General features: G+C 43.4%; 1 protein-coding gene across 1 annotated transcript in view; it reads right to left on the bottom strand.

Annotated features, from left to right (window-relative positions):
• PPM1B (protein phosphatase, Mg2+/Mn2+ dependent 1B) overlaps window positions 1-15,954 on the bottom strand; it is a 63,886-nt gene extending 47,932 nt beyond the window's left edge. Inside the window, exon 1 of the mRNA XM_086745800.1 lies at window positions 15,819-15,954. The gene's annotated coding sequence lies outside the window, so the exon portion shown is untranslated. The remainder of the gene's footprint in view (window positions 1-15,818) is intronic.
• Between the last annotated feature and the right edge of the window lie 2,831 nt (window positions 15,955-18,785).

Genomic DNA, 18,785 nt, shown 5'->3' with positions numbered 1-18,785 from the left:
AAACCATTACAAAGAAGCCTGTTACTAGCCACTACAGATTTAACAGTAAAAGCAGAAATACACCTGACTGCTCACCAAAATTATCTTGGTTATGAGAAAGAGACAAAGCTGCTTTTTGCACAAATCCATGAGGAGGGCCATCACAGTTAAACTCACCATGCCTAGATATACTAGTATACAATTTCTGCAGCAAGAATTTGACTGAAGCCTTCTCTGTTTTGGATATGTCTGCATGTAGCATCTAGGATGACAGACTCTTTTCATAGGGCTGGGCAAAGAGGAAAGTGAACCAATCTCAGAGAAACAGAGATTTAGTTTCCTTTTCCAGTATCTTTCTTCCCCCTCCCATAACTTCAAACAATAAATGCCCTACAAATGGCTTGTTTTACTACAAGGCTCAGAAGAATGTGTGAAAGCAAGTGAGAAACAAGACATTAATCACTGTAAAGCTCTATAGTGTCTTTTTCAACACCGAGAAAGAATATTTTTCCTTTCTTTCTTAGATGAAATGAGCTTATTCAATGAATGTACCTTGCTTATTCAATGCTTACTCAATAGGTAGATTTCAAGTAACTAAACTAAGGCTTAATATAAAAAATAGAGTGGAGGGGACCTATGAGGTCAGTTTTCTTCTCAAAGTGCAGTCAGTGTTGAACTCCGTCCCAGTTAGAGACTTTATCCACTAAGGTCTTGAAAACCTTCACAGAGGCTTACAGGTTGTCTCCTATAACCTCTCAACAATCTACCTTACAGTAAAAGTTTTTAAACATATGTCCATCCATTTCAATTTATGATCACTGTCTCCTCAGTTTCCCACTGTGCATCTCGGTAAAGAGGCTGGCTCCATCTTCTTGGTATCCACCTCTGTATAGACCAGACAGTTGCTATTAGGTCCCTCCTAAGCATCTCTTCTCCAGGGTAAACAAGGCCATGGAAGGCTCTCGACATCACTTCACAGGTCACATACTTCAGCTCCCTGACCATCCTGGTGGACTTGCCTTAAGTTTATCAACATTGTTCTTGCTGGGGGTAGGCAGAACAGGAGCAAAATTGAACACAGTATTACAAGTGCACTCTGGGAACATCTGGAACAACAGTCAACTAAAAGGGGAATAAAGCTGTGTGTTTTCATCACTACCAGCGTGAAGTCCTGACTTGTATTTAGCTTACTGTTCACCAGAACCAGGTCCTCCTCAGTAAAGCTACAATCCAACTAGTAGCACTGCAGGAAGGTTACTGATCTTGAAAGCAGGACCCAGCATGTGCCCTTGTTGAACTTTCTAAGACTCCTATGGGCCCACTCCTCTAGCCTTCCTGAGTACTTCGAGATGGCTATCCCACCTTTGAGCCACCCAGTTCTGTATCTACCACATAACTGATGAAAGTGCACTCCCACTCCTTGTCCAGGTAATTGATAAAGACATTAAAAAAAAAAAAAGTAGGTCACAGCAGACCCTTGAGGAGCTCCACTTCCAACTGCTGTCCAGGCAGAGTATGAACCATCAGCCATCCTTTGAGATGACTCTTCAACCGGTTTTCACTTGTCTAGTCATCCTCTCATTCAGACTGTAAATAAGAGTATGTTGTAGGACACTAAAAAGTCCTGTTAAGGTCAAAGTAAGAGAAAAAAAAAAACATCTACTGCTCTCTCCTCAGTTGAAGACCTAGTCATTTGACAGAAGGCAGTCAGGCTGGTCAAGCATGACTGACCCATGGTAAAGCCATGCTATTTCCAGTCACCTTCTTTTTCAAGGGCCCAGAAATGTTTTGCTACAGGTTGATATAAACTACTTATTGATGGTGCTATCCAATTAAAGCAGTATGTAATGCTTTTATCAAGTGAAATAGTAAGTTTTCTTTATTATATAACATAGCAAGGCTGCCTGGAAGAGTGAACAGGAACCACGTTTAGGCTTCCACAATTTGTAGAATTAAAATGCTCCAAAGCCTAAATATAAGAACTTTGTTGAGACCTGCTTATTTTTATGCACAAGTGAACACAGTCAAACAATCAAGCTTCTGACTGATTTTCTACCTGGCAACAAGACAGTAACAGCAAAGGTTATAAAAGGAAAAAACTTGGTGTTCATAACTCTACCTAAAATTTATTACAGAAACCACTAGCAGAGAAAGGGATGATAAAGGAGTGTGAAAGAATAGCAAATGGCCAAGAAAAATTAAACATGTTTCATTATTCACATCAGAAAGAATTTCTGAACTTCAGATTGCTTAAATCTTTTCAGATGGTTTGAAATTCTCCCGGACCGTATTGAAAGAAAATCCACTTTACTGAGACCTCTGAACTTGAACAAATTCAGGAACTCCAGGACAAAAAAAAAGTCAGTGTCTGACAAACAACCACAAACTCTAATTTACCAGTGATTAGATTACTCATATTTCACCCAAAATACTTCAGTTCCTTTGCAGTTCCCCAAAATTTATGCTTGAAGCAGGGAGTAGATAAGATACTCTAGCTCCACAGTAAGCAATGAGCAATGCCAATACCACAGTAGATGAGCAGAGGCAGTCCTTATCCCCTAAGGAAATTTGCAAATGTGACAGAAAACACAGAAAACCAGCTTGACTCACTCAGGGACTTCCTGACAAACTCCCTACCATGACCTTTGCTATGTAAAGTTTTGGTTTCTGCCCTATTCTCATGTGCCTACAGAATAAAGATATTCTTGTCAGCAAGTGCTGATATTTAATTAAGCTTGAATGACTGCTGTGAAGGGAGTCATATCAACATCTGTAGCAGGCTACGCATTGGGGGAAAATGCCCATCTTTTCTTTTGGATTTTCAATTTAGTTATAATGGAGGTTTTAATGTCAACATTTCATAGAATCACAGAATGGTTAGGGTTGGAAGGGACCTTCAAAGGTCATCTAGTCCAACCCCCCTGCAAGGAGCAGGGACATCCCCGACTAGATCAGGTTGCTCAGAGCCTCATCCAACTTGGCCTTGAATGTTTTCAGGGGTGGGGCTTCCACCACCTCTCTGGGCAACCTGTTCCAGTGTTCTACAGCCCTCAGTGTAAAAAATTTTTTTCTAATATCCAATCTAAATCTACTTCCCTCTATTTTGAAACCATTACCCCATGTCCTGTCACAACAGGCCCTACTGAACAGTCTCTCCCCATCTTTCCTGTAGGCCCCCTTGAGGTACTGGAAGATCTCTATAAGGTCTCCTCGGAGCCTCCTCTTCTCCAGGCTGAACATGTTCTTTTACTTCAGGATTGTAACATGGCTGGTGACATTGCAAACACTGTCACAGTTATGTGACTTCCAGTATGGTCTTCTCTTCATCAGCAGTAAAATTCAAAGTAAATTTAGGACTTCCACTCTCATGTTAGGTCATCAGGTATCCAAAGCATTAGTGTTAAGAACCGATGTTAATAACTACACCTTAAAAGGACCTCCTTTGAAACATCTCAGGATGCAGTCTTACAAGAAGTTAGGCTAAACAAAACTGGTGACCACTGTAAGCCTATCTCCTACCACGTGTACTTTTTACTCCAACTTTTGCATCAGTAGCTGCTCTCATATCCCCATGTAGCAAACTGATTCAAGAACATTAACTAAAAGAAAATAAGCTTCAGCAATAGATCTCCAACCTACACACATCATATAACTTTCTCTCACCATGAGATGAAACACAGCAAAGTAGCAGCATGAGGAGGAAGAGCACATAGTCAGAGGCAAAAGACATCAGAAATACAACAACATGAACATACTTAAGTAATTATACAAGAATCTCTTCCTTAATGAAACAGTCGGGATTATGAATGGGTTCCAGAAGCAAATGCTTGAGTGCATGCAGAGGCCTAACAAGAACTCTCTTTTCTGTACTGGTGAAAAGTGGTCAAAAAAAAAAAAAAAAAATTAAAAAGAGGAATACCAGATCCTCACCTACTACGCAGCAGGCAGCAGAAACCTATTTGGGTAGAGGGAATGAACTCCCCTTAACCAAGCAACAAAACCAAAGCTATATTGTGTATGTTAAGCGAGTTAGCTTCTAAGACGTTACATCCATTGTTTTTTAAATAGCTGCAAAGAAATAACAATGCCCAGCTGATAAAGGAAGCAGATGTACCTACTGCACAGCACTCAGTAGCTTAAGATGTAATGACTAGAAACACAGAAGAAATTCAGAATTTAAAACTTACCTTCAACTTTATTACATGCTAGCTGCTTTATTACATGCTAGCTGCTGTGCTGGGTTTACTTTGTCCTGTCTCTAGGGTTTTGAAGGTACTGCCTCTTTGGCAGTTGAACCAAACAAGCTTTATTGCTCCCCTCCCCTCCAAATGGAAAAATTATTCTGGGTTACATCAGTCCACTTTAACTTCCATTTCCTTCTCTGAACACGGTAGTTTACTCCAAGAACATCCTTTCAGTCACCCAAAAAGACCTTCTAGGAATCTCTGCTTCCTCAGCAACAGTGAGGCAAGTCTACCAATTTCATGACACCTTACATCTATAATAAGATTAGATCATTCCACACATTAAGTTTTCCTCTTTCTGCAGGACCCTCTATACAGTTTAGGGGGGGGAAACAAAAAACAAGCCACAACAATCTCTTATACAGTTCAGCAAAAAGCACCATAGATGAAGCTTCTCGTGTTCCCCTCTAACCCTTCTTGAGAAGGGACACAACAGGAGAAAACAAGCTCAAAGAACCAATATAACAAAAATAAGGAGAGAGAACAAAGACTAACATAAAGAAGCTCCTACCCATCTCTCCCAGCAATACAGACATCAGTGGTCAATTTATACTTGCTGGTTTTTGCCCATGCCAGTATCAGAGAGTCATACCACCTCTGAAAGGCAAATAATTCCAGTAAGCTAGAGGTAGACAGCAGCACTTGGTAATAAAAGGTTGCTTATCTGCTGATAAAAATCTTTCACGTGATGAATGGACAAACGAACAGAAAACAGAACCCTGTGACAAGAGAATACGGAAGAATACTCCTTCATGAATAGTGTGCTCTGCCTACTCAAGTATTCTCTGGATTAGCTTATGTTCTCAGTGAATTTATGACTTCAGTTCTGTAAAAACCATTGCAGTTTTCTTCTTCTCTAAGAACATTACTTTTCATTTCCTCTCCTGCCTCATTTCAGTTTCTCTCCTGCAGCAACAGTATCAGACTTTGACCCAAGGAAAGGAGAGGATAGACACTAAATGGAAAGAATCAATAGTTCTGAAATTGGAACAAAATAAACTGTGTAGAAGAAAGCTTGCTCACAGGTAGTCCAGGTTCACCGATTCTTTTTGTACTAGTGATAGCTTCACATTATGACTAAAAAATAAATAGCAGAAAAGGATGATGGATATTTCACAGTGTTCTAGAACCATTACTTTAGAAAGGCTTCAAGCACAAATCTGAATTTGTGACAGATCTAAGGTGTCATGTCTGCTTTGTATGCAAGAGCTTCTGTTTTAATCAGTGCTTCAATAAACAAGCAAACGAGACCTATGGGGAAATGGACAATATTGAGACACGTATTAAGAAGTTTTCCACATTAGCTTCATATTCTTTGTGAAACTGACAACCTAACAAGGTTTCAAATCTGGACAAACATTAAGACACTTTTCAAAAAAATTAGTTACTTCAGTTATGGAATTGCTATCTGAAGGTTTTTTTTCTTTTTATATATAAAACACATTTGAAGCTGGTAACCCTGAACAACAAAAAAAAAGTGAAAAAAATCACTTCAAGTAGTAACTGACTAGCACTTTTCCTACTTCCCCTCTGTACAGAATCAGAAATACGGAAAACTAGATTTATCATGGTCATTAAATGTATCTGAGAATATACAGTATTTTTCAAGGAAAATATTTTCCAAATATAAATTAATAAAGGGTTTAAGAAATACAATTTCAGAGTACTTTCCTCAGTGACATTTTTCTGACCATGTTAAATTCTATTCCCTGCCACTGGCAGCAGCTGCACACAAGCTTATTTCAAGAATTCTGAACTATACTGGAATTTTATTTCTTCCCCTCTGACTTCGTAAGTCAAGCCCTATTTCACTTAATGTTAAAAAATCATCAGAAATTTATTTGACAGCCTGTAGCCTTATCCTTTTCCCTCCAAAAGTCAAGATATTCTAAACTGATAGCATTCCTTTTTTTTTTTTTCATTAAATTAAAACAATACTGCAACAATAGCCAAAACCACTTGGTAAGCTGTTACAGTTAACAACAGCTACTATTCTGAGTTCATTAAATACTTCAGATAAGTTCTTCTCTGGCCTAGAATTGCTTGTGTTTGGTGCACTCTTGTTAGGAAAGTGAGAAGTCATCCTACTGGATTTAATATTACAAGCTAGATACTGATCTACAACAGCTCTTAACCTCCATCACTCTTACACTCAGATACAGTAATAAAACATATAGAAGCATAGACATGATCCAGCATAAGGCAAACCAAGGGGGAAAGAGAAATGAAATAAATTCTATTGTTTACTACGATATAAAAGTAGGATACAAAACACCAATGTCACTATGGCAGAGTCCTAACAATACTTTTCTTATACATTACACACCAGTGTAATTATTTCAATTTTAAAACACAGGAAAATGTTAAACTATAGCTTTTACCATTTATAAAACAAACAGATCACCTCTTTCCTTGATCCCACAAATGACTGTTAAGAGAGTCACCTTAAGCTGCTTCCAATTTCTTTATATTGTAAGAGATATATAGAATCTAAAGGAGGGTTGGTTGGAAAGTCTCTCACAAAACAAGCAATTGCTACTATTAAACTACCCTTTAAATGACTGAATGCCTATGAACTTCTAGGTTATCTTTTAAACAGCAGTTCAATTGTGGTGCACTTATGGAGGATTTATAGAACAAGTTTCACACACCTCCTTCCCCTAATATTAGCTCCAGCTATTGTTTTCACAAGATTGTTTTTGAGAAGCATTTTTTCTAAACTGATAGATGATTGTATGCACAGCTTCAAATAGTAGAGGTTTTTATACGTAAGCAAAATGAAAATAATCTGTCACAACCTAGACTTTGGATGATTCCAATAAATTCATCCATCAGTCTAAGCAATCAGTAAGAGAAAGAGCAGGAAACAAATCCAGATTAAGTATTGGATATTTTAATATTATCATTAACAGTACAACAGTATTTTTCACACATCCCATAAAAGAACATTAAAAATGGCATCATCTAAGAGAAAAGGAAAAGTGAAAGAAAAAATTCCTTGCTGTAATGTGTCTCCTGGAAAAGTGCTAAAGACTGAGAAAACACAACAAGCTAGGAAATGGATAAACATCACATCTGAGGAGTCAGTTTGATACATCTATACGTAGTAGTTCCACAATTACTAGATAACAGTCACTAAAGACGCCTGCGAATCCCACCTGTAATTAGACATTGTTAATAACCTCCTTAGAGGCATCACTTCAGTTCTTACTGACAACACCTAAATAAAGATATTTGAGAGTCCTAACAGACTGCATTGTGCACTAGGGCTCTATTGAAATAGATGAAGCTTCTTTGCCTTCTAAGATGTAGGACTGATCACTTCCTAGGTGAGTCAATGGACTACCTCTGTTAGGTCTGGATTAGTTAGTTATACAACAGGCAAAATAAGAGAAGTACTTCGTGTTTGTCTTGAATACACACACTAAAGAAGACTATTCTTTTCCTGAAAAATCAGCTGTAAACAATTTCTCTCCCAGAGAATCAAACTTAATGTTACACAGTAGAAACCAGTGCCTGCAACTAGTACCATATCTGAAGTGGTCTTGTGCACAAACTGGTATGCAGAGTACCTTTTGATCAAGATGAGATTTTTCTGTTGGGAACCAAAACAAATAAAACAAGGATTTTATTACTATACTAGAGAAATGGAAAGCAGGAGCAGAAAGGACACTGAAAGAAACTGAATTCACCTTTCATACCTTTACAGAAGCTCCCTGAAGTCAGTGCTTTGAGTATAAGCCCACTTAAAATAGACGCAAAAGGAACTATTTCTTCAGCTTTATACACTGAAGGCAGAACTCTCAGAACTCAGCCTGCAGTACCACATAGGTTCAGTACAGTACTTCTCATCTGAAAAGTTTCAAAGCACATTAGAGTTTCAGCAGCTCTTCAAGGTCAGAAGGGCAATCGCAAACACAAGTCCCTGCCCCCTCCAATTCTTAATTCACCACCCTCAAAATCCAATCTATCTGTACTCCAGAGGCTTCAATATGTAATTAATTTTCAAAACCTTCATTCATTTCTCTCCCAGAACCATGATCCAAAACTACCATATGTGGTACCAGTGTGTATTACAAAAGGCTACAATATACATCAAAGGCAACTTTAGACCTGTCTACATTTACTTGGAGGTGGTTCAATAGGCATGTTGGATATTCTCAAGAACTTTACCTATCCTTTGGAGAAGAAATTTTTAGCATCCATTAAGAAGCTGCTGTTAGGAATATCATTTCCTATTTCTAGATATGTTCCCTGAAATGTTAGGGGAGGGAAAATACCTTTTAACTCTTTGGGAAGAAATTTAAGATAGTGGTAAATACAAATAGGCAGTAAAACCGAGATACCATTGGTGGAAAATAATTAAAATACAACCTTTGGAAGCCAAGCTACGGTGTGTGTCATTCCCCACCTCAAGTTTTGTTGAAACTGGCCACAATTCAGAAGTTAACACAAGGGTAAATATTTCAGAGATAATCAGGTCCTGTGAATTTAGTGGAAATAAACAGTTAAACCAAGAAGAGATATCCAGACTAGTGCCCCTCAAGGACAAGTGCAGCAGAAGCTCACCTGTGTTACCAACAACAGCTTCCCATTCAGGACAGCAGAACAGATAGCGCCCCAAACACATGAAAATACTTTCAGAGCTCACAATACAGTATACCCAGAAAAATCCAACCACAAGACACAAAGCCACAGGAAGTCAGGCTTCATAACCTGTTGCTCACACAGCTAGTTTCATTCTTGATTAACTGAAGTAAAAACATGAAAGAACTGCCTTCCAGAAATTATTGTCGTTTTAACACCAGTCATTTTCATACACAGTTTCAAAACCAGGGACAATAATATGGGAATACACATTCAGTTACCAGTTAAGATAAACAATCCCTATTCAGAGAGCATAATTTCTGCGGTCCTGACAACAGCACTTAGGAGGCAGAATCCAGTCCCACACATAGCTCAATACCCTCTGCAATGCTCCAAGGTTCCTATTACAGACCCCATCGGTACATCTACATTATCACTTGAGTTTTGATCAGAAGCACACTTCTGAAGTGAATCTGAGTCATCCCACTTACTCTGCTTTGGTTCACATTTCGGAGAAGTTTCTGAACACGTGATCTGGACATCTCTCAGATTAACCTAAACCAAAACTCTGAGAAAACACCTAATACCCAGTAATGTTTGGAGTATACTCGATCCACAGAACCAGACTACAACTACTTTAAAATAAAGCCTCATAAAGTACACACACTGTGGACACTGGGTCTGACTAACTTACTGCTTCACTCTGCAATCTTCTTCAATTGCAGCACACTGCTTGCTAATGTAAATATAATCAAAGTGGCAGATACTGTCCATTCATTTAAGACAGCTTCAAGCAGCAGTAACTAAACCCACAGACTTAAGCTGCCAACGCGCACCTTATCAGGTCTAAAAATGGAGGGCTGCACTGTGAATTTCAGTGTTCCTTTTCCTGGATTAACTATATCAGCAGTTTCTTACCACTCATCCACTTTTGCTACTACCACTTGTCGGAGTTAGGAGTATCAAATGCTAGTGGGATAAATCTAGGGAAGTTCTCTGAATAAAGTGTAAAACCCCAAAATCTAGATAATTCATGCATCACCTACATCTACTGTTTTATAAAACTTTTTAAATAACACTGAAAACACAACCAAATAACACACATCAATGATCCCACTGTAGCTGGTGATAGGAAAGAAAGAGCAGCACATGCTTAATAACACTTCATATTACTTGCACATCAGCTTAATCAACAAAGCTGCCCAGATTAGAGGGGTTTTTTGTTTTGTTTTTTAATAAGCTGATCAACATAATATTCCTTGTGTCAGTTTTCCACTTGAATAAAAATATCAGTTCTTTACAAATAGTTCCATCATTAGTGATGACTGGAGAGAACAAAACCACAACAATTAGATATTTGTTCTCTCCAGTCATCAATTTTTCTTTTGCTATACAAAATTTTCACTTACAAGATCATGAGTTTTGATCAAATAATACCCGGCTTTAGCAGGACAGACATGCTGGCGAGAACAGATCAAAGTAGTATTGTATGAATAAATTGCAATAGTGCTACCTTCTCTACTCAACAAATCATAATCCTACTTCATTACCTCCTTGATAAAGAAAGATTACTTCACATACTAACAATGAAGAGCCATGTTTGCTCTACATTCAGTAAAGGTCAACTTCCTACACTCGGGTGCAGACACAGAAGTCAGATTATCAAAGAAGACTTTTCCTGTTAACACACTAACCCCCTGAAAACGGCAAAGACCGACCATGCTTTCCTTTGTGACTTAACTGGAAGTTCATGGTTATTGACCTGTCATTATCTTATATACTAAGAGTCATCTTAAGCTCTCCCATAGTCTAGTCTGAAATATCCTTAAGCAAACTAGCTGTTTTTCTGAGCTGGATTCCTATTAACTCTTGTGAAAATTTACTTAAGCACCTAATTACACTATTTATTCCAAAGAAAACTCAATGAAGAGGTTGTTTCCCATCAAAGATGCAGAGAATCTATGCCATGAGATCGTAATGTAGTAACATCATAAGATGTTGCATTGAAGTAATGTCAATGAGAAACTAATGGTGTGTGGGAGGCTGAGGAAATTGTGGGTGACTTATTTGCACAACAATATCTAGGCCTCAACAATTTCCTCCAAAATTATAAGAAAGGCTGTTGTCCACTGAGATAAGAGTTCTCCCTTCTATCATTTTCTACATTAAAACATCTTTGTGTCTTCTCTCCCAATGTAAGTTATTTTAAGAGTCAGAAGGCTATTTTAACCTACACTCACTGGCAATCCTGATGTTTTATCATGCCAACAATGTCTCAAGGAGTTGAGATGAGCTGAACTGCTCATCTCAAGAAGCTCGGATGAGCTACATCAGCTCAGTTATATTTTACCATCCTATGCAAAGCTTTTCAGACTAGTGGGTTTGTTGTTTTTTGGGTTTTTTTTTTTTTTGGAGTGACATTCATTAATCCTTCAGAATTTTTATTTGGGTTTAGCATAGGACACAGACATAAATATGTATAAAATTTATTTGCCAAGTTTTAAGCAGTTTGACCAAAGTCTCCCATGCCAGATACCTGCCCAAGTCTGAAAGATGTCACTCAAACAGCCGAGGAGTTTGCAAGGCTGTCTATTAAAAAAAAAAACAAAAAAAAAAACCCAAAAAACCAGTTGTGATGATCTTTTCGGAAACTCAACATTGTGTCCTTGCATCAGGGACACATCTTTCACTGTCCACGCACACAATTTATCTTTTATCTTTTCTAGGCTTTTACAGTTCGATGTTATTTGAATTTGGGTGCCCCTTTTTTTTTTTTTTTTAATTTTAAGAACCTGCAATGATTTGTTCGGATTTTGAAACTAAATTCCCTGAAGATTGTATGCATACTGGATATGTTGAAGATTGGGGCTAAACCAGACCTCTTGAAGTTCTATAAAACATTTATCCTGCATTCACACTAACAGACAGTGAGAAGGAAGAAGTCACAGTTCACACCCTATATCTATAAGCCAAATCTTGAAGATGAATAACCATGAAAAACTTAAGCACAGAATGAATAAAGCAACAAATGGGGAAGGAGTCAAGATAGCAAATATTTTTACTTTAACAGTTTTCCAGATAAATCACCACTGCTCTCCTCCAGTTTACTGAGGAGACCAATATTCAGATCAACTCACTTGAGTTGCTAAGAGGCCTAAGATCTGAAGGACGCATCTTAATTTTCGCTGAGAAGTAAAGAGACACACTAGTGCAGCATTGAATTCAGAGAGATGAGAAAACTTGTTGGACAAGGTGGCAAGAATTTTTTAAAAATCCAACAAAATAGAGCATACTTGATACAATTAAGTTGGTGGGCAGAAAGAATCAATATTAGAGAAAAACAAAACTATGGACACAGAGATATGCATGATCCATTCACTTGGAAGTGACTCTGCTTGCAAAAAACCAGCATTTAGCTAGCTACCTTCCAGTGCTGACCAGAAAAGAACAGCTACTTACCACTTACTAAGCTACAGCAGTAGGCCTAAGCAGCAGATATCACCTTTCCTACTGAACTGATGATTCAAGACACTACCAAATAATCAATTTCAGTTTTCAGACTTTTTTGGGGGGAAAAAAAACCCAAAACCAACAAAAACCACACCAACAAAAAACCCACACACACTCCCGTAGGAACATTATGGTAGCATTTAGCTAGGTATGCTGCAGTTTGCTTCATTTAAGAGGGACAGTACTCTCTGAACATTGTTCTACATACAAGCCCATCCCTTGCTGCAGTCTAAAACTCTGCTGTAAAGAGTGATATTCATTATTATAAACACAAATACTTCACAGACACAGATTTTTACTGCCTTTCCCTTTTTGTAATATGGAGACAACACACTGAGGCAAGAAATACTCACTACTCTTAGTCGCCCAGTCCAAGAGTGGTAGCTCTTGACACTGAGCACCTTGACAGTGAGCACTGAGCACTAAGTTCAACACACATATTTCACAAGCTTTAATTTCAGTTGTGATGGGTTTATATTTCTGTAAGACAGAGTCTCAAGTTTACTAAGTCAGAAGCACACATCAGTGATTGCACTGGAAAAGTTTAAGTGAACAATGGTAATTCCACACTAGAGACAAGAAGGGATCTGGATTATCCAGGATAACTACGAGACTACTCTTTTCTTTCTCTAGTTCCCTACTTCACTAACTGACTACCTCACAGCTCCCACAATAAAGGAAAAATGGCTTCGATGCACTCCAATGTAGTATGGAGAGGGCTGTATATAATTCTGTTTCCCTCATCGTGATATTAACTGCCTTAATTAAACCACATATCCTATATAACAATCTCCTCTAAATATTTGTACAGAACAAGAGATGAGTGGCTGTTTAAACAAATAATACATACTATCAGAAACCTGCAGAATACTGGATACACACATGCAATTTTTCCTCATTGCCACCCGAGTCAAATAGCTTTCCATTCTAAATAGATCATCTTTTCGCAGATCTCTTGCCTTCAAATGTTTATGCACTAACTCTCTTTCAAGCACAAGCATATGTCCAGTACAGAAGACTTCATACCTTCTGGACACGTGTACTCAGTTAAAGTATTAAGCTACATATAATGCATAAGCATAGACACATTCAAGCCCCTGAGCTTGCACATACATGGTGCTTGTCTACACCACATTAAGTGCTTTCAGTTAGCTGCTGACCTGTCAACACCAGAATGAGTGCTAGTTTCAGCAAAAGTTTACCCATAAAGTTAATGGACAATTTACCCCGTGGAACAAACACAACAGAATAAACAAAGAAGTGTCCTTAACAGAAACCCCTTGACTAGTCTGTAGCCTCACTTAATCTAATAATATTCATAACAGTCACGAATTGCCTCATCTTCATTCACCTTTTTTAGTTTCCACTGGCTGTCACAGCTACGGAATACTTCTCTCCACACTGAGGAGCAAAGAATCCCCACAGCCTCCCACCTGCTCACGACACACCTACGACCCCGGACTCAGTTCATAATTGCTCTCCTACACCATTACAACTTTTCATAGCCTCGGTCAAAAAAGTCCGCCTCCTGTCTCCATACACAGACTAGAATTCCCACTAACTCAGCAATACGAAAACTCCAGTTTCCCTTTTGCACAAATACCACTCCCTTGAAAGACACATGTATACATAGCCTAACATGATCTTTACTCTGTATATGCATAATCCCCACAAACTCATCCTACCCCCATCTTTCCAAAGACTCCACTGTTCATTTCTACTTCTAAATATCCACCCATCCACTTTCTTATAATCTGTGATAATCCCTGGAAATTTACGCACAAGAAGAGTGTATTGATGCCTTTACAGACAGAAGTTTACACTGCCTGACAGCTGTCACAAAGATAGACATCCACAGTTCTACAACTTCCCAGGTCATGCACAGACTTTTCTCCAAACAGCACCATCATGACCCCAACACATGACATTTGCTACATGTTTTCCAACTTGTATCCCACAGCTCAAACTATTCAGTCTTTCAACTTCACCACAGGGGAGACATCACAGTTCTCCTTATGTTCCAAAGACACAGACCACGCTGCCACATCAGAAACAGAGCTCACATAGCTAGTAACAGCCAGACATCTCTCTCAACTCTGTGCGAGCACCAGACAAACCAACTTACACACAGTAAGAACATGCATGCCTTTCTGTCCACATACCATCTCATACTACACACGAAGGTCTCGCACATTAAGTCTAACCACACTGGCCACCAAAGAAAACAAGTTCAGAACCTTGTAGCAACCTGTTACTACTGTGCCTGTAAGTTTTACGTAGGCTTACCACGCAGAGCCTCCCTCCTCCACAACACTGAGAAGCCAGCCAACTTATTACCTTACTTCTCACAACACACACAAGATTGTTTACCTATCACTGCTAAATTCATACACCATTACGTACCACTATTCCTAAATATGTGTGGTTTCACTCACCACCTGAATCTCTACGGTATAAACATACCCCTCAACCTACCACAGCACGCAAAACACCACACATACAGATTTTTCCAGCTGCCTCCAGTCCATCAAAATTACTCCTTCCCTTCGAACAGCTACAGGTCATAGTACAAATACATTCACGTTTATATCCACCGGGTTAGCAGAGCCAGCAAGCTCCGAACTACAAGGTAGAACTGCCTTTAACTTCTTTTCCCGTCCACGCTCAGGCACTGCCCGTCTCCCTCTGACCCCATCCCCTTGGCACATCGCCGGCTCGTCACAGGCACCCAGGTCTAACGAACAGCTTCTCCCTCCAACACCCGCGGCTCCCCACCTCCCAACACTACACCCCGTCGGCAAACACCGGGCCCCGCCACTCCCCCGGCCCCAGCCAATGCACGTGCACGGCCTCGGCCCACCGGCCGCCCCCTCAACCCCGCTGCGCACGCAGTTACCGGCACGCCGGCCACCTTCGGACCGCTGCCCGCCTCGCACACAGCGCTACCGACACGGGGCCCGGCCCGCCGTCTCCCCCGCCCCATACGCAGCGGCCGGCGTGCGGGGCCTGGGCCGCCGGCCCCCCCGCCACCGCCCCGGCCCGCCCTTACCGCGGCGCACAGAGGGCGGGCCCGCCGGCCCCCATCCCCGGCTACCCTGGGGGCGGTGGGGGGGCTCGGCCTCTCCGCCACTTCCTCACCGTCCCTTCCTCGTGCGCCTGCTCGGCAGCCCCGGCTCCTCCGCCGGGAGGCCGTGTCACTGCGGCCCCCGGCCCTCTTTTTCTCCCCCAGCGGGAAGAGGCGGAGGGCGGGCCTGCGCGGCGCCTGCTCGCTCCCCGGGGACGCACAAGCAGCAGGCCTTGCCCGCCGCCCCTCCGGCCCCACGGAGCAGGCCGGCGCTGCCAGCTCCCGCTTCCCACGGCAAACGCGCAGGCCCTGCCGCCCGGTAACACGCGCGCCCAGGCCCGCCCCGGCCTCCCGGCCCCTCTCTCCTCTCAGCCCGGCCCGGCGCGGCCGCGACCCGCTCGCTCGTGCCCCACGGCCGGCCCTGACCCCTCTACCTGTCGGCGGACGAGCGCCGGCGTCCCCCGGCGTCCGGGCCCCAAGCGGCCCAGCAGGGCCCGGCCCGGGTGTGCGCGTGAGGGCCTGGCTCGGCCTCAGGCACGGGCCGTCCCGCGCTGGCCGCCGCCGGCCACAGTCGCCGCCCGCTCGCGCACTCCGAGCGCCGCCAGCAGCGCGGACATGTTGGGAACCCCTGTCCCAAAGGCCGCCGCTAAGCCCGCCCCCCCCCGCCGCCCACGTCAGCCGCGGGGCACGGCCCCCGGCTCCGCCCCCACCGCCCTGACGCCGTTCTCGGCTGGGCCGCCCAGCGTCCTTCCCAGCGTACTGGCTGCCGCTGCCGTCGCTCATCTCATCCCGCTCCCTCCGGGCGGCCATTGGCTGCCCTCGCTGCCGGCCATGCTCTTCCTCAGTGGCATTGGTCGAGCCATTCGCCGCTCACCCGCCAGCCCCGCCCAAAAGCTTTGTCCTGATTGGGCATTTCCCCTCTGCTTTGGTAACTATTGGCTACGGCTGTTGTCAGTCAAGGTTCCAGCGCACGGACTCTTTCTCCGCACTGTTTTTTTAATCGTAGCCTGGGCAGGACTGATGGAAGCGGCTGTCAGCCAGCGCCCTCGCCCCTCCCAGCCTCCCTCCCCCTGCCACATCCTTGCCCTCAGGTTTGCCTGCAGGCCATTGGCTCTCAGCGCCGCCAGTCCCGCAGCCTCTCTCGCCTCGGCTGCCGGTCCTCGAAAGGGGCGTGAATCGGGCGGTGGGTGCCTTCTCCTGATTGGCCGTCGCCCCTGCCAATAAAGCGGGGCCGGCGGGCGCTGGGGAAGAGCCGGCGGGCCCCGGCGGAGCCGCAGAGCGCGCCCCGGCCCGCGCGCCGCTCCGCACGGCGATTGGTCGCGGGGTGGGCGAGGAGTGGGAAAGGTGCGCGGGCTCCCCCCTCTTCCGCAGGGCAGGACGGCAAGGAGTACCCGTATGTTCGCGCGATTACATCACCGCCAGCCAATCAGGGAGCGTGGGGCCGGTCTCCTGGTCGCGGGGGGCTGGGCCTTGCGCCCGCTTGCGAGAGCCGTTGCGCCTCACGCGCCCGGGGGGTGGAGGCGGGGGGGTGAGGGGGGAGGTGGGGCTGACGCCGCCGGCTCCCGGGTCGGTGGGCGGAGCCGCCATTTTTACCATAGTAGAGAATAACGCTGGGTCTGTTTCTGTCCTTGGCGTTCCGTTCCGCCGGCGAGGCTCGAGCACCGAGGCCCGCCTCAGGGGGCGGCCGGCTCCCTGGGGGTGCCCGAGGGAGGCTTCTTGGGGTGGCCCTTTCAGCCTCCGGGCCCGGGTGGGAGGGAGCCGAGCACCGCACAGGGGCTGCTGACCGCCTGGAAAGGAACGGCAGCTGGTGGAGGCCACCAGTGGAGGAACGGGCAACTTCTTTCAGCTGTCGCCCCTCCGGCTGCAGCGAGAGCCGCCCCATAGAGGAGACGGCCGTAATTTAGCTCCCTGCCTGGCCTCACCTACCCTTTCAGTTCTTTCTCACCCCAAAACAAAAATGTTTATTCAAGAAAGAACATGAAAGTCTACCTGATGCCTCATAAGCCCTCGCTAGTCCCATCTTAGTCGGTGTCCTGAAGCCAGCTGGGGTTCATCGCTCTGGAGAGGCACCCAGCTCCTGCCTTGCTCTGCGGCCCTGTATGTTCTGCTGGCTGCGGTCAGACCCTATAGCCTTTCCCTGTAAGCTGAATGATAGAAGTGATGTTCTTGCCTTACACTCGTGAGTGCCTGAACTTCAATGTACTGCCCATAGGAATGGCATACAAATTTCCCCACAATACTCTACTGCTGCCCTTGTCTGCATACACTATATGCATCCATCTGAACAAACACTTTTGTCATACGCAGGACTTGAGATCACAACTAAAACACCATTTATGTAGCATTTTTATTTATCCATCTGTCTTCTGCAGTCATTGCAAAAGGGCTGGCTCTAAAAAAGACAGGAACTTTCCCTTCTGGAGTTGGCATTCTCTCCCACTCTTCCACGTTGGAAAAATAATCCCATAGTTTGCCTAAGTTACATCCGCAGTACAGAGAATACTATGCAGCTTTTAGCTCTAAGATCATCATCAGCACCACCACTCACATTGAAAATCCTTGCACAGAGCGCTGGAGGCAGTTTGAGCTCAAGTAACCGGTGCAGCTGCAGCTCCAAGTAAGTGCTGAAGCTTTGCTTTCTGTGGGTTCAAGTGCATCTACTCCACAACGAGAAGACGGGAAAGGTCACTCCAGCGTGATGCTGCTGCTTCCCACAGTTCTCCACCAGTTGGTAGAGCTGATTGAGAATGAAACTTAGATTGCCTCACCGCAGGCACTCACGAGCAGGTTCAGAAACAGCCAGAGCACTGAGACTGCAGTTAGTCGTGTGTCGTAGAGAACTTGCTCATAGGCAAGCTAATTCGAGTGCCCAGACCCAGCTGCCAATCAACCTAGTTAACTTACAATGTCCACATGATCTGGGACTCAAGATACTTTTACATATCTAGCTAGGGTTTTTGTTTTTGTTTTTGTTTTGTGTGTGTGTGTCTTTCCTCAGGCTTGTATCTCATAATCATTTAAACTCTATTCACATATTATTTAGGCCACGACAGATATGACTAAGAATTTCTGTATCTTCAGGTTGATGAATGTAAGATTCATCCAGCCTAGATACTTCCTGCACTTTTGAAATAGTTTTTATTTCGAGTGATCCACTGGGAATTTTTGAGAGCCTATCACTCTTTAGAGTAATGGTAAATCTTGCACAGATTTCAGCAGGTACACAACTGGGCTGTAATTTTATCAGGTCTCTGTTTACACCCTCTACTTTGCTTCTTGGCTACCTGCCAGAGAGATACCATAGGTAGCATTAGATAATTTTGCTCAGTATGACCAAGGTATACTCAGCTGCTACTCCTTCTTTCATCTAACTTACTGTACAGCCATTCTTCCCACAGTGA

Source organism: Chlamydotis macqueenii, chromosome 3 (genome assembly GCF_036417535.1).
Source record: "Chlamydotis macqueenii isolate bChlMac1 chromosome 3, bChlMac1.mat, whole genome shotgun sequence".
Lineage (NCBI taxonomy): Eukaryota > Metazoa > Chordata > Aves > Otidiformes > Otididae > Chlamydotis > Chlamydotis macqueenii.
This window is presented reverse-complemented; position numbering and strand designations above follow the sequence as displayed.